Here is a 14514-nt window from a genome sequence, read left to right as displayed (position 1 = left end):
CTAATCCATCTTCATATAATCATATCATATACTACTATTTAATTAATTAAATATTAATCATGTTAAAAACACAAAACTTAACCCAAATAACAAAAAAAAAAAACAAAAAAACGTAGAATCAGTCCAAACATTTGCAACCTTTGATTTGCCCTTCATTTTGTAACTTTTGATAATACATGCATTTTAGAAGTGTAACTGTAACCTTTGAAATGCCTAAAAGTTCATTTATTCAAGGACTTTGTAATATATCAGATACTATTACATGTGAAATTATCAGAAATATGAGTTCGGAGTTGGTTTTCCATGCAAAAACCTTAATGTAGTATATCCATATTAAGGGAAATGAGTAATTTTTTTGTGGACTTTTACCAATTAGAATTTTGGTTGATTTAATTATCTCTAATCTCTTATTTTTTTAAATTATTATCTTAATGCATTATATCCATATTAAGGGAAATGAGTAATTTTTTTTTTTGTGGATTTTTACCAATTAGAATTTTGGTTGATTCAATTATCTCTAATCTCTTATTTTTTTCTTAATTATTATCATTTTTTATTGAGGAGTATACAAATTGTCATAGTTATTGGAAATACTTCAGATATGACAGTATAAATAAGTTTTTACTTTTCAAATTTTCATCTTCTTGAATTCTCTGATATTTATTTTAGTAGTAATTTATAATGTTTTCACCTTCTCCTTTTGTGCTTCTTTAATTATTATTTTTTGATCTTCAATTTAGATATATCGATCTGGAATACCACATTCAGATTTATATTAGCAAGTATTTTGAAGCTAAACTCACACAGGATTTCAACAATTAGGCCTATAAAATGTAAGCCTTTGACATATATTTACATTTATTATAAAAAAATATCTAATTTTTTCTAATCATTCTGCCTTTCACTTTTTTTTTTTATCAACAATTGAAAAGTTAAAATTTGCAGGATACACAAGAGGGCAATGCAATTGTATAATGTATTTTATTATTAGGTCTATATTGAACTGATTTTCTATTACCATATGAGATTAATACATAAAATGCTTGAAATAATTGTCTATATTGTACCTGAAAGATATTTGATTTTAAGTATAAGTTATATTTGATTATATGATTCTACTTATACATTATAATAATATTTTTTTTTCAAGTTCACAAATTGAAGTAGTTATAATTTTAAAAAAGGAAAAAAGATCATATACATGTAACTATAATTTTAATAGAACTTTTAATGTCAGTAATTACTAACTATCTATTTCACAAATAACTATTCCCTCAATTTAATTTATATGACACTTTTTGTTTGCAGAAATTCTAACTAGGTAAATTGGGGCAGTAGAAATCTTATTTATTTGCAACCTTACACCATTATTGACATTACTAATATTCATCCTAAAGAAGACATATATTAATTGAACCTTAAGGGAAGGAGACTACCATTTCTTAAGGATGCACCTCGAAAAACTACTAGAAGTAAAGTATTTCTTGCTAGCCAATGTCACTTGTATTCACACATAAATTGTGTTGTTGACATATTAAAAAATCAATCAAACGGTAAAGTTGAATATCATTATAATTTTACCGCTAAATTTAATTGTTCAAATCATACCTAATAATCTTATGCCCATCAATAAAGTCGGTCGAATAAACTCACCATTCATTAGTTTAAACTTGCATTTTCTCCCTTCAATCTACTATAACTAACTTGTATTAATTCAAAATATTTTTAAAATAAAAACGGATACACGTGCAACGCATGTGTCCTAAAACTAGTTATATTATAAGTGTGAAGCTCCAAGATGTAAAGTTGAATTACCATTTTATCCCTATACTAAATAAAAATATTATATTCATATTTGATTATTTTATTTTTGAAAAATATTGAGCAGTAAACTTTTTTTACAATTAATGAATTGAGAATATTTGTAGAGTTATATAAATGAAATACTTTAAATGTTAAAGAAAATGAAGAGACAAATCTTAGTTAATGAGAGCAAATAGGTAGAGATTTAAGTTGCACATTAACTAAAATATAGAAGCAGTTACCTTTACATTGCTAGAATCTTAAAAGTTTGTAGATTTCAATACAATGAATCTCATAATTAATATATTAATACATGTTATTTTTTTCAATGATAAATACATGAAAAGAAGCTAAAGGGACTAATTAATCATTTAAAGTGAAAGTATTATATAAAGCCAAGAATAATTTTCATTTTCCTCAAGCCCCCTCTCCATTTTTATGGGCTCTAAAAAAGAGTATATCATTTTTCTGAGCAGTTTTTTCTCAATTAATGTCAAAGTTAAAGGCTATTAAAATACGCTATGAACGTTGTTGGATTTGTGCAAAAATTCAGCTATGGATGTTGTTGGATTCGTCAAAGAAATTTCTTAGTGAAGAATACACTCATGACACTTACTATTTAATTTCCTTGCTAGGGCTTAATATGTGCAATACACGACATTAATTTTACGATAAAAAAATTCTATATGTTACTGATTTTTCACAAATTTCATTATCGTAGCACATAACATTTCACTTATTCATTTAAATATTGTAGTTGTATAGTTTTTTGGATTTTGAATCTTAGAAACAAAAACACCATATAGGATGCTTATCAATTTTAAGAATATGTAATTTGTATTTTCTTTTTTTATAACACATAATATAACTTAAAAATATTGCTAATACACAATCTTCACAATTTTTTTTAATTATATGACCACACGCGCGTGACGCGTATCCAGAAGCCAGAAGCTAGTATATATATATATATATGTCCTACTATACTCTTTCTTCTGTCATTTCTGTAGAAATCTCACGTTAAGATTAGAGTGAATCAAAGTTTCTATTAATCTATTGGTGATTAAAACTGTCAAGTATATGCTCTTTATACAGGAGGAGAACCATACTATAATATAAATATATAATTGACACAAATCTAGGTTTACTACTACTACCACAAGTATAATAACTTAGTCTACTTCAGCCAGTATAAGATACAACAGTTTAGTTGACAAGTAGTATAATGCGACTCTAAACTCTATAACAATTAAAAGTTGTACACATTCAAGCTGCTCCATATCATCAACTTCTTTCATTTTCCACATGTTCCTAACAACGAATCTTTTGAATCGTCTATCATCTTCTCTCATGTCTTTTGGAACTTTTTGTATCTTTTTTGATAGTTATCAATTGTATTATTATTGAGTGAGGGATAAAAATACATCAAAAATGTTTTAATTTTTTTTGAGTTCCATATCTGAATTATGGGTGTGAGACTTTCTTAATTAACTATCGCCAAATATTTATTGAAACATGATTTAGGCTAATTTTACCTTCATTTTGCCAATTTTTTCTTCATGTTTTATTTTTTTTCGAGGAAAATAATTGTTTAATTACTATTCATTTATGCCTATAGTATTTCATGTAAAAGATGTGGAGAATAACACCAAAAAGAGCTAAAAGTTGCAAAGTTGAAACTTACAATCGAAGTTGGAAAGAAATTCAGATATAGCACCTTAGGGCTATGACTAGTGCTATGATGAGTGGTAAATTTACACTCATTTGAGATATCTTTTAGTTCAACAAGTATTGTCCTCGATGCCTAATTATGTCCTATTCTGATGATATGACAAGGCAAAGATGAATACTTGAAAGAATGACCAAAAGTAGGGAAAGAAGTGTAAACTTCACGTTGGCAGTCACCTAAAAAGAAAGGGGGAATCGCCCAAATTTCCTGACCTCGCAAAGTGACAGTGCTTACAATTAAAGATATTTGAGGTTCGGAGAACTAATGAGCAAAATAGTGACTCATCGAAAGAGATGGACGAACTAAATGACCATCGCCGGAGGTGACAAGTCTTGGATGAAATATGAAGTTTTAAACGACAAACGAGGTGGTACTCAATGATCCGTTGAACGTGAAAGACAGATACAAATCAGCTTACCAGATGAGATTCAAACACATGAATACTGAAGCAAGAGAAAGGCGAGCTAAGGAGAAGACAAATATCCGCCATATTATCTTGGCGAGCCCGATTAGATCTTTTGTTTTGTCTCTACTCTTGTTGGTGATTCTATTTCGGCTGATAGGGTCTATGAGAAATGTCCCGTTTCCTTATCCCATAGAGTTACTCTTGTTGATTTTGTAGAGCTTAATATGCTAGATTTTTATGTTATTGATTGTGAAACCCGTATAGTCAAGTTTCAGTTCTCGAATAAGCCTATCCTAGAGTGGAGAGAGGGGGATTGTATGCCTAAGGTTCAATTTGTTTCCTTTTGGAAAGCTAGAAAGATGATTTCTAAGGGTTGTATTTACCATCTAGTTAGTTTGAGGGATTTGGATTCCAAAAACCCTACTCTTGAGTCAGACCCATTGTTAATGAGTTTTCAAAAGTGTTCCTACATGATTTACCCAATATTCCTCCTGAAAGTGAAATAGACTTTCATATTGACCTTCCTGCAGATATGCAACCTAAATCAATTTCTCCTTATCGTATGACTCCGGAAGAACTAAAATATTTAAAAGAACAATTTGAAAGACTTTTACGATAAGGGTTTCATATGACTTAGTATATCCCCATGGGGTGCTCCTGTTTTGTTTGTTAGAGAGAAGGATGGTTTTTTTCGTATGTGCATTAACTATAGCCAGTCAAACAAGGTTACCATTAAGAATAATTATCCTACTACACGGATATATGATTTGTTTTACCAACTTTGAGAGGCAGGTTACTTCTCTAAGATTTATCTTCGTTCAGGTTATCACCAACTAAAGGGGAAAGTAGATGATATCCCGAAGATGCCTTTTCAAACTCGGTATGGTCATTATGAGTTTTTGGTAATGTCGTTTGAATTGAATAATTCTCCAACAACATTTATGGATTTTATGAATAGGGTGTTTAGATAAACCTTGATACATTTATGATTGTGTTCATCGATGATATATTGATTTACTCCAGAAGTCAAGATGAACATACTGATCATTTGAGAATCGTGTTGCAAATTCCTAATGACCAAAAACTTTTTGCAGAATTTGGAAAATGTGATTTTGGTTAATGTCAGTGGATTTTCTAGCTCACATTGTTTCAAGTAAGGGAATGGTGGTAGATCATATTAAGATAGATGCGGTCAAGAGTCGGCCAAGACCTCTATTTCCTTTGGATATTAGAAGTTTCTTGGGTTTGCCTGGTTACTGTAGAAGGTTTGTCGAGGGGATTTCTTAGATTAACTCTCCATTAGTTGCATTGAATCACAAGAAAGCTAAGTATATATCCCAAAGCTTGTGAGAAGAGTTTTGAACAGTTGAAGGATATATTTTTAATTTTGATCTAGTGTTGAATTTACCAGAAGGGACAGAGGGTTTTGTGGTTTACTGTGATGCCTCTAGAATTGGGATAGGATGTGTTCTTATGGACAATTGGAATGTTTTTTCCTACACTTAAAGGGAACTTAAGATTTATGAGAAGAATTAGTGGCGGTTTTATTTACCTTAAAGATTTGGAGGTATTATTATTATGGTGTTCATGTGATGTTTTTACCGACCATAAGCGCTTACAATATGTGTTTAACCAAAAGGATCTAAATCTTTGACAAAGAAGGTGGCTTAAGTTATTGAAAAATTATGATATGGATGTTCTCTATGACCCCAATAAGGTGAATGTGGTGGTGAACGCTCTTAATTTGTTATCTATGGGTTGTGATGCTCAAATTGAGGATGATAAGAAAGAGTTGGTTCGAGATGCTTATACTTTTGCCTGTTTGGTTGTTCAATTAGTAGACTCTACCAACGGCGATTTTATGGTTCATAATCATCTTTTATGGCGTATGTGGAATCTATGAGGTCTTGATCTAATATTGATTGACTTGAAAAAATGGTACTTAGGAAGTCTGTTGATGCTTTCTCCCAAGGGAGATATGGAGTACTTAGATATCAAGGTCATTTATGTGTTCCTAATGCTGATGACTTGAGGGAACATATCTTGCCAGAAGCCCATAGTTCTTGGTACTCCATTTACCAGGGAGCCACCAAGGTGCATTGTGATTTGTGGGAGATCTGTCACGGCCAATGGGTACACGTATGATTAATATGGCGTATAGAACACCAAAGGGTTCCATACAAGCCACTTATTTGTAATTACTCATTACACAAGAATTAGAACAATAAAAATAAAATAACATTTTAGAGTCCAACCATTTTAGAAAAATGAAAAGCTGAAGTCTAGACACTTTGTCTCATCGTAACCATATATTACAATAGATGAAATTGGTCCTAGACCATACATCATGTCAAAAAATGTAAATACATGAAAGAAATAAAAAACAATAAACTTCGTCCTTGAAGAATGAGGACTCACCAAAGCTCGGAAATCTCTAAATCAATACTTAGCCATGAAACTAATGACTCTGATCGTCAAACCCTATATTTGGGAAAATGTAGGAAAAATAATGCATTAGTATAAAAATCCACTAAGAATGATTGCCATTCATAAAACATGCTAAAAGGGACATTTCATTTCATGACATGCAATTAACTAAGTTAAAACATAACAAAAATAGGAGTTAGAAAATATCCTTCATAAAATATGATCAATGCAAGTTAACATCCTCTTTAAAACCATTGAACTCATATGCGATACTTTTTGGAGTAACATTAGTTCATTATTCATGTTATTGTGAGAATAAGACAACCGCCATAGGGACCACATGAGCTATACCATGATCTCCCGGTGTCTCCCACGTCGAAAAATGTTGTACTACTTTCCCAAGTAGAACGGTGAACTTATTAAGTGGATACACTAGATAATCAACCTATGAGGGCACATAGTTTAAGGGTTAAGGATATTGTACTAGTAACCCAGTCTCTACTCGGGAGATCTTTCAATCCAAGAGATTGCTTCTAGAAACCCGACCTCTACTACGAGAGAGCTTCCATCTCACATCAATAGCCACTCGGTCTGAAGCTTAAATCCCAAAGAAAAGTTATTAAGTATTGACTTACACCATCCATGATCATTCATAAGAGCTTTTAGCCTTTGATTCAATTAGGTGAGAAAGCCTTTCAAACTAAGGAAGCTTATTATATTAGAAAACATTTCACATCATGCTTATATGTGTTTATGAGAATGTTCTTTCAAAGCATCCTTAAAGCATTTACATTGATTTCATAACAACGTGCAGAATCTAATACTTTTCCCCTTCATGCATTAGTTTGTAGAACTCTTCTTTCATAAAGAAACACCTTCTTTTTTCATAATTGATAATTTAGTCTCAAAGTATCCTTAAAACATTTACATTATTTTCATAAGAATATACATAATCTCCTCCTCCTCCTCCTCCTCCTCCTTCTTCTTAATAGACGTTATTCCATGTTCCCCTTACGTTTTATTCCACGTGATATCCCTATTACTCCTAGTGATTGGGTGAAGGTTGGACAAGCTTTCTCCCCTCTTTGTATCTTTCTCTTTCACTTAGCCCTACTCTAGCTGATTAGATTTTCAGGTGTTAAGATCTCTAGGTGGATTATGATGAATAAGGATAATGGCGAGTTTGTTGATAAATGTCTTATTTCCAAAAAGTGAAAGTTGAACATCAGAAATCGGGAGGTTTGTCCAAAAGAATTGGTATTCCTACTTCGAAGTTGGGAGATTTAAATATGGACTTCATAGTAGGGTTGCCACGTACTCTGCTATAATATGACTCGATTGGGTTATAGTAGATCTGATGACAAATCGACTCATTTTATTCCCATCAAGGTTTCTAATTCGGCGGAGGATTATGCTAGGTTGTATTTTAGGGAAACACTAATATTTCATGGAGTGCCTTTATCCTTATCTCTGATTATGAAACTCAATTCACTTATCAGTTTGGGTAATCTTTTCAAAGGTTTCTTGGTACTCATGTTCACCTTAGTCCGACCTTTCATCCCCAAACCAATGGTCAAGCGGAGCATACTATCCAAATTTTAGAAGATATGCTGAGATCTTGTGTGATTGATTATAAATATAATTGGGATGACCATTTTCCATTGATTGAGCTTGCCAATAACAATATCTATCACTCTAGTATTGGTATGGATCTATTTGTGGAATTGTATTGTAGGAGGTGTAGATCTCCTATAGGTTGGTTTGAGGTAGGGGAAGTTGACCTAATATGTCCTGAATTTGTAGATGAGGCTATGAATAAATTTTGTCTTATTACAGATAGGTTGAAAACAACTCAAAGTTGACAAAAGTGATATGTCGATGTTAAATCTCAAGTTTTATGTTTATGATTGTGTTTACTTAAATATTTCACCAATGAAGGGTATAATCAAGTACAGTAAGAAAGGGAAGCTTTGTCCCTGTTATGTAGGCCCATATCAGATTTGAGACATGACGGTACGATTTCTAATGAAATTAATTTTCCTAATAAGTTGGCATCTGTGCATCCGCTTTTCTATGTGTCTATGTTAATGAAATATGTGAGGAATCTGACTTCTATAGTTCTCTTAGAAGGTTTGGAATTGAGGAGAATATTTGGTAGGAAGAAGTTTTAGATTAGATTTTTAGACCAGCAAGTCGAGAAGTTGAGGAACAAGGAAGTTGCTTCCGTTAATGTGTCATAGAGGAATTATTTAGTTGAGGGTTCTACTTGGGAGGATGCCGCCAATATGATGCCCCGTTATCCCTATCTTTTTCTATCTACTTCTACTCTTGCTTGAGGTAATGATTTCCTCATGGTTTAATATTTTGGTGTCATGTGTCGTTTAGATATTCCCATGATTTCCTTATTTATGGAACAAACCATGAGGAACTCATTACCTTAAGCTAGAGTAGGAATATAAAGAAAAAGATGAGGATATCGAGACATCATATCAGCCTCGGCCTCTCAATTAGAACCTTGAATTAAGTGACTCCTCCATAACACTTTCATGTAAGCAACTTCCTTTTTCCTCAACTTCTTGACTTGTCGGTCTAAAATCTCAATTGAAACCTCTTAATAAGAAAAATTATCCTAAACTTCCAAACATTCTAAGGGAACTATGGATGTAGGATCACCAACACATTTCTTTAACATAGAGACATGGAAAAGTAGTTGCACCGATGCCAACTCATAAGGCTAATCTACTACATATAAACAACTGGTCTGAAAATTTGATATAGGCCTACAAAATGGGGACAAAGCTTCCTTTTTTTCCCAAACCTCATTACACCTTTCATGGGTGAGATTTTCAAGTAATCTCAATCATGAACATCCAACTCAAGATATCTTCTTCTAACATAGACATATGATATTTTTCAACTTCGAGTCATTTTCAACCTTTCTCTAATATTTCAAACTTTCTCTATAGCTTCATGTACCAATTGATGACCTATTAGGGTAACTTCACCCACCTCAAACCATCCTATATGATATCTATACCTTATATCATATAATGACCCAAATAGAGTCATATCAATACTCGCGTGATAGCTATTTGTAACGACCCTCAAAATGCAATAGAATGAAATCGAGTCTCACATGAGTTTTATGAGTTAATAACTTGTTAAAGTATTGAAGTAGAGACTTTGAAGTTAATTTTAAAGACTTTGGAAGTCAAACATCAAGGGAAGATCAAGACGTTCAAAAGCTAGTCTTTTATGTGTTGGTGTGTTCTAGTATGCTTTTCATGTTTTTATGTGTCATTTGGAGTCAAAAAATAGTAGGTGACCATACTGTCTTAATAATCATGTTTAAGGTTAAAGGGTTTGGGTACGACTTCCCAAGAACTAACTTAAGGGTCCTTGAGGAGGACCTAAGCTTTTGTAGAGGGGCTGCTAAAGCAGAGTGCATACATTAGTTTATGGAGGCCAAGGCAAGACGCGTGCCTGTCACACAGAGGCTAAAAGTTGCCTCAACATCGCGGGCTTGGCAGACACCATTCTCCCTCAAATTAATTTTAAGAAACAAATTGGGGAGTGCCTCCACGACGTGTAGCCATGTTCCACATTTGACTGAGTAATTAAAATTGAGTTGAATGTTTATAAAAGTCAAATTTAAGTATAAGGGTGTTTTGGGTACTTTGGAGATTTGTATAAACGATTATTCTGTCTATTTTAGTGTATTTTAAGTGGTTACAACATGGAAACCCGAAATTAGAATTCATTCTTGAAAAACTAAACCCTTTCCTCCCAAATATATTCTCTCAAAACTCCATTGGAGGCCAAGCTCAAGCTCTAGATCAAGCTAGAAAATGAGTTTTCAACTGATTTCTTCTCCAATTTTTATGGGTCTTCAATCAATAAGGTATGGTAACTCTTGATTCTTGAATAACCTTTCATTCAAGGAGTTTTATCAAAGATTTTTCAAAGAGTTTTTATGATCAAATTTTCCAATTTCCAATCTAAGCATGGTTTCCTTGTCAAATGATTTTCTAAGTCATTTGAATGATGAATAAATGATTAATTGTACTTGAATTGGATTGAATTGTTAGATGTTATTACTTTTATATCCATTGAATATGAATTGTGGAGGATTGATCTATGTTGATCATGGCTCAAAGAATTGGTAAGTGACTTAACTTCTAGTCTATAGTATGTGAATTGATCTTGTATGGTTTTTTCCACTTATGGTGGTGGTGTTTACTTTTTGTCTACCTATACATGTTGTGATCATGGCCTTGAAGGCAATATATGTAAAGTGAATTGTTATTATGATGAATATGAGTATGAAGGTGTGACATAAAGGTTATGTATGTAGTCCTCAATGTTAGTATCATGATTGACATGTATTGAAATGTGAAGTATAATGTGTATGAGAATGTTAGGGTAAGACAAGGTCTACATGCTTGATTTTGATAAGTACTAGTGTGGAATGACCCCTACCTATATGATCCATATATGAATATGTGATCTTATGCATGTTAGGAGTTATCTATTGAAATGTTGAATGTGCTCTTGTCTTTAATGATGGAATGAAGGTGTATGGTTCCTAAAATGATCTATGTGTGAGTTGTTCATGAATTGAGGGATATTGTAAATGTGTAGTGATCCTTTGAAGTGAAGTTTCCTCAATACTAATGTGGCTGCTATTATGTCATTTTTAGGACCAATTTATACATACACATACTCCATGCATATTATGAGTAGGATATATTTAGGGTGTTTATTAGAAGGATAGTTCTCATATTCACCTTTATGTCTTCTTACACATGAAAAGTATATGACTAGTGAAGTATGAACATGCGTTGTCTAAAGGTGTTTATGTAACAGTTTTTCTCACATTTATACACACACACATGAATGTATGAATGAATAAGGTTTATGATAGTCTAGTGAAAGTGTGTCTCTTGAATGGTTTCCTCAATTGTACTCTAAACTAGACTATGTTATAAATATGATATGATTATGTTAAAGGACATTCCCACATAGTGTAGTTTTTATGATGAAAGGTCATTCTCATCTTAGAAACCTTTGAGCTATATGATGTATAAGGGAATTATGTCCTTAAAGCCTACTTTATGAATTAATGTTAAATTAAGGCTTAAAGATGTTTAAAAATTGATTTTGAGATTAGCACTGAGTGAACATGAAAACTGAGAGTAGCGGCTTCACGTCTAGCAAGTCCGTCTTCCCATAAGAGAACATTCACGTTTAGGAAGTCTAGGTTCGCAACATAGATGTTGTCTCTTGAGATGGAAACCTCCACGTCTAGCAAGTCAAGGTTTCTAGTGGTAATCTCCTTGTTTCATAACTACGTGCCCCTGTAGGTCTTAGCTTAGTGGATCCACTAGCTAGATATAATGTATAAAGGTCCTACCTTGGCAAGTAGTACCCTCTCTTTTCGGTTTGGGAGTAGAACACTAGATTTCGTGTAGCTCGCATGGTCTTTGTTGGTTATAGCTATATCTCCTGAAATTTAATAAATGAACTACGATAAGAATATGAACTCAAGTCATAACTCCTTGAAAAGTTTACTTAGTATAGGTAGGACTATGGGACCTACCAATGCATTGCATAAGTGGACTAAAAGAGAGGATATGATTAGAGTCCCTCATGAAAGAAAGACTGATGTTTATGTATGATTAGTATGAATGCATGTTAAGGTTGACTTTGCTTATGTTAATATATGAAGTATGATTATGCATGTGAATTACATTTATGACTTCTTAATGGGCTTGCTTAGTATATGTAGAGGAATGAGACTCCATGTGTGCATTACATAATTGAACTTGTGAAGGAGTTGTGAGGATGGTTTACCTATGATATGAACTGAATGAGCTATGACTAAAGATGTAGTAAATGAATGAGTCCGTATGTGATGTTATAAAGTATGTTGGTGTTATTTCTAATGTTACATGAAGATGTTATGTCTTGTTGAATATGATGTGCCTAGTCTAGGGTGGCTTCCTAGGAACACTTGGAGTGAGTAGTATTATGAGATGCTACTTTCACATAGCACTAATGTGACTTGGGGGTTGTCTTAGGTGATGGTTCTTATGTGAAGATTATTCCCTATGATGTTCTTATGACTTTATGAATATATGTGGTTTGATTGATGAAACCTATATGAAAGTTCATCTTTTGTGACCTCAAGGTGATACATTTACCAAGTATAACTTAAGGATTGCTTAAAGAAAGGAACTAAGATAAAAAGGAACATAATGTATGGTGTGTATTGGATATACCTCAAATGTGATAAATGGCTTCCATGTGTATGATGAGGTATGTGGTCTATGTTGTGCCTATTGTATGAATGTTCATGAACTTTTTCTAAGATGGCATGATGCATGATTTCTAACTAAATGTCCTCTTTAAAGCATGTTTTTGCATGATTATCATACTTAGTGTGTTCTTGTACTAACACCATTCTTCTTCATATTTTTACAAAAAGTGTAGGTGGTGGCGGCTTATGGACCTTCCTACAATGAAGATCTTGGATTACTATTCCCAACTTCGGATGTGTCCTTAAATTTTCAAGGACCCAATGTTAAGAGTTTCTTTAACTTCATGTAATTGATTAGTAAAGTTCTTTTTGTATTATAAGGGCCGTGTCCTTTTGTATATATGGAAGTCGTGTGTAAGATGACATAATGAGACTTAGTACTTCAACTTTGTATTAATGGTTTTAAATGAAATGACTTTTACTCTTGTGTTATGGGATGAAAAAGTTTTAAATTTTCCAATATTTTATGTCTATGCGATGAAAGATGTCTAAGGTCTTGTAAAAGACCTCTGAGAGGTCGAGTTCGCCATGTTACGACTAGGGGGTGCTCTTGGGTCATTACGCTTTTGTTATAAGAAAAATCAATCAATGAAAATTGGTCATCCCAATTACCCTTACAATAAATTACACAAGCTCTCAACATGTCTTCCAAAGATTGAATAGTACGCTCCGCTTGCCTATTTATTTGGGGATGAAAAGAAGTACTAAGCTTAACACGAGTACCAAGACCCTTTTGGAAGGAATCCAAAAATTGAGAGTGAATTTTGTACCACGATAACTGATAATGGCACTCTATGCAATTTTACCATTTCCTTAAATAAAACGTAGCATAATCCTCCGCCGAATAGGAAACCTTGACAGGATTAAAATGATCCAATTTTTTAGTCGATCTACTATATCCCAAATTGAATCATGTTGTCTTCGAGTACAAGTAAAAATAACAATAAAGTCGATCTTTAAATCCTTCCGTTTTCAAGTAGGAATGCTAATGTTTTGGGACAAACCTCCCGATTTCTGATGTTCTACCTTAACTTGTTGAAATGTAAGATACTTAACAAAAAATACATTAATATCCTTCTCATATAGTTCCACCAATAGACCTCCCCCAAATTACGGTACATCTTTGTGGATCTTTGTTTAATGGTACACCGAGGACTATGAGCTTTTGAAAAAATCTGTTCCCTCAAGTCATCAACATAAGGAACACACAAACGACCTTAATATCTAAAAAATACCATCTCCTTCTTGGGAGAAACGCTCAACGAACTTCTTAAGCACCACTTCCTTCAATTCAACAAAAATTGGGTCAAGATCTTTCTTGTCTTTCATATTCGCCACCAAAGATGATTCTGAACCATTGTGAACCGCGACACCACCCTGGGTAGAGTCTACTAACTGAACTCCTAACCTAGACAATCTATGAACATCTCAAACCAAATCTTCTTTCATCCTCTATATAATTAACACTTCCCCATATATGAACGACTAAGAGCCTTCGCTACCATATTTGCCTTACCGGGGTGATAGAGAACACTAATATCATAATCTTTCAGTAATTCAAGCCATCTTCTTTGGAAAAGATTTAGATCCATTTAACTAAACACATCTTTCAAATTTTAATGGTCGGTAAACATATCTTCTTGAACACTATAAAACTGTTGCCTCCAAATTATCAAGGCAAATACAACCGCCGCTAATTTAAGGTCACGGGTAGGATAATTCTTCACATGAATCATAAGGTTTCTTGATTCATATGCAATGAATTTACCATATTTCATAAGCACACATCCTAACCCACGCATCACAATAAATCATAAATCCATCTATCTC

Source organism: Solanum lycopersicum, chromosome 3 (assembly GCF_036512215.1).
Source record: "Solanum lycopersicum chromosome 3, SLM_r2.1".
Taxonomy (NCBI): domain Eukaryota; kingdom Viridiplantae; phylum Streptophyta; class Magnoliopsida; order Solanales; family Solanaceae; genus Solanum; species Solanum lycopersicum.
The sequence above is the reverse complement of the archived record's forward strand: the minus strand, read 5'-3'. Positions refer to the sequence as shown.